The 2,888-nt window shown below is 45.2% G+C and overlaps 1 pseudogene; it reads left to right on the plus strand.

Moving 5' to 3' along the window:
• The first annotated feature begins 571 nt into the window (after positions 1–571).
• On the plus strand, positions 572–1,761 carry LOC127486513 (non-histone chromosomal protein HMG-17 pseudogene; annotated as a pseudogene).
• Positions 1,762–2,888: the final 1,127 nt, after the last annotated feature.

The raw sequence follows: 2,888 nt of genomic DNA on the forward strand, positions 1-2,888 counted from the left end.
AGCCAGGAGCCAGGTGCTTTTCCTGGTCTCCCATGGGGGGCAGGGCCCAAGCACCTGGGCCATCCTCCACTGCACTATAGCAGAGAGCTGGCCTGGAAGAGGGGCAACCGGGACAGAATCCGGCGCCCCAACCGGGACTAGAACCCGGTGTGCCAGCGCTGCAAGGCGGAGGATTAGCCTAGTGAGCTGTGGCGCCGGCCTAAATCTTGATTTTAAAAAGAAGAAATGGGAGGCTGTCACTGTAGCACAGCAAGTAAAGCCACTGCGTGTGACACCGTCATTCCATTGGGTGTGGGTTCCTGTCCTGGCTGCTTGCCAGCCAGCTCCCTGCTAATTGGTTGTGAAAAGCACTAGAAAATTCCCCCAATGTTTGGTCCCCATCACTGACCTAAATGACCTGGATGAAGCTCCTGGCTCCTGGCTCTTGCCTGATTCAGCTCTGGCTGTTGTAGCCATCTGAGGAGTGAATGAACAAGTAGAAGATCTCTCTCTGTCTTTCTCTGTCTCTTTCATTCTCTCCTTGTCTCTAACTTTCAAATAAATAAATAAATCTTAAAAAGATTTATGGAGCAGTGTGAAGAAGAAGAGGCGAGGACGACCCCTGGACCGACCAAAGCCCGCGCGCCGCTGCATCCCCGCGCCCAGCGCCTACGTCCCGCCGCCGCCGCCACCATGCCCAAGAGAAAGGCCGAAGGGGATGCTAAAGGAGATAAGGCCAAGGTGAAGGACGAACCACAGAGAAGATCCGCAGGGTTGTCCGCTAAACCAGCTCCTCCAAAGCCAGAACCCAAGCCTAAAAAGGCCCCTGCAAAAAAGGGAGAGAAGGTGCCCAAAGGGAAAAAGGGAAAAGCGGATGCTGGCAAGGACGGGAATAACCCTGCAGAGAACGGAGACGCCAAAGCAGACCAGGCACAGAGAGCGGACGGTGCTGGAGATGCCAGGTGAAGTGTGTGCGTTTTTGATAACTGTGTACTTCTGGTGACTGTACAGTTTGAAATACTATTTTTTATCAAGTTTTATAAAAATGCAGAATTTTGTTTTACTTTTTTTTTTAAGCTATGTTGTTAGCACACAGAACACTTCATTGTTGTTTTGGGGGAAGGGGCAGAGGTCACTAACAGAAGGTCTCCGGAGCTGGATTGATGGGGGAAACACCGTCACCTGTAGGTCTGAGAGACTCCTCTCGGCTCCCAGGAGGGATTCCCTGCCTTTGACACAGCCACCAGGGCACACACCCTGCGGTGTGGAACAACTAAATTTGATTTTATGCCCTCTTCCTCCCCCCCCCCCCCGCCCCGTCTGCCTTCAGCATAGACTTAACTCCCTCAGACCCAGAGACCTGTGGGGATCTGACCCCAGACAATTCGGTACCAGCATGATGGGCAGTCTGGACTTCACAGGGACCCCTGCGATGGGGCCTGGAGAGAGCAGCGGTTCCTTCTCTAGATTGTGGATCTTCAGGTTGACCATTCTGCCATTTCATTTCATTTCCTGAAAGTCAGGGTCGGCTTGTGAAAAGTTGTTAAACAACATGCTAAATGTGAAATGTCAGCCCTCACTCTAAACTCCCCCTTTCCAGAGTGTCATGGAGACTTCATTGGGTTTTATAGTGGCTTTCTGATTTTGGTCGTCCATTGAAGAAGGGAGTTGAAAGTTGTATACTGTTCACGATTGTCTGCCCATGTCCTGCCTGAAATACCATGATTGTTTATGAAAAGAATCTTTAATAAAGCTGGATACAGTTTGGCTTGGAAAAAAAAAGATTTAAAAAAGGAAGAGGTTTTGGAGTATATACAGTGTTTATACTTCATAACGTAACTTAACAAATATATAATGTATATGGTACAAACATATATATATATATATATCTAGTTGACATTCTGTATCTATGGGTTCTCTTTTTGTAATCTTGGATTCAACCAAATTCAGATAAAAAATTCTGAAATTTGCATCTATACTAAATATGTACAGACCTTTTTTTGCCATTACTTTCTAAACAATACAGTGTAACAACTATTTACATAGTATTTACAAGCAATCTAGAGATCATTTAAAATGCATAGATGTTGTATATAGGTTATATGCAAATTCTTTGTCACCTTATTCTATTTTTATTTTTTAATGTTTTATTTATTTGCTTGCTTGAAAGGCAGAGTGATACAGACAGAGAGAAAGAGAGACAAAGAGAATCTTCCATACATGGGTCCACTTCTCAAATGCCTGCAACAGCTAGGGATGGGCTAGACCAAAGCCAGGAGCCCAGAACTCCATCTGGGTCTCCCTCATGAGTGGCAAGAAATCAATTGCTTGGCCCATCAGCTGCGGCCTGACAGATGAATCAGCAGGAAGCTGGATTGGAAGCAGTGTTGGGGCTCAATTCCAGGTGCTCTGATGTAAGATGCAGGCATCCCAAGTGGCAGTTTAAACCACCGAGCCACAACACTTTATATAAAGGACTTGAAAATCCAGAGTTTGGTGTCTGCGGGGGTCCTGGAAACAGTCCCCCCTCAGATATCAAGGGACGACTGGTATATTTTGGGAGGGATCTGTCTTCATGAAGAGCACTGTTTGAAGTTCCCTTTGGATGAGATCGGTTTACAAAGTATATAAACTGGAATACAAAAGGATCACAATCAATATTCTCTTTCATAAAGATTTATCTTTGTGATGATTGAGGATAACAGCATTGAAACATGGGGAATAAAGAAAAGGGCAATGATTTAGGGTGAAAACCTTTTGATTATGTTAGCCATTAGGAGATTTTCAGAGTGAGAACTTTGATAAATGACTGCTATACAATTTTATCCACAGTTGACCTTTTTTATGTGATGCAAGAAAATTTGGAAAAAGCCAACTTCCAAAAAGTACAGCTCACTGCCAGAAAATTT

Source organism: Oryctolagus cuniculus, chromosome 2 (genome assembly GCF_964237555.1).
Source record: "Oryctolagus cuniculus chromosome 2, mOryCun1.1, whole genome shotgun sequence".
In the NCBI taxonomy this organism is placed as follows: Eukaryota; Metazoa; Chordata; class Mammalia; order Lagomorpha; family Leporidae; genus Oryctolagus; species Oryctolagus cuniculus.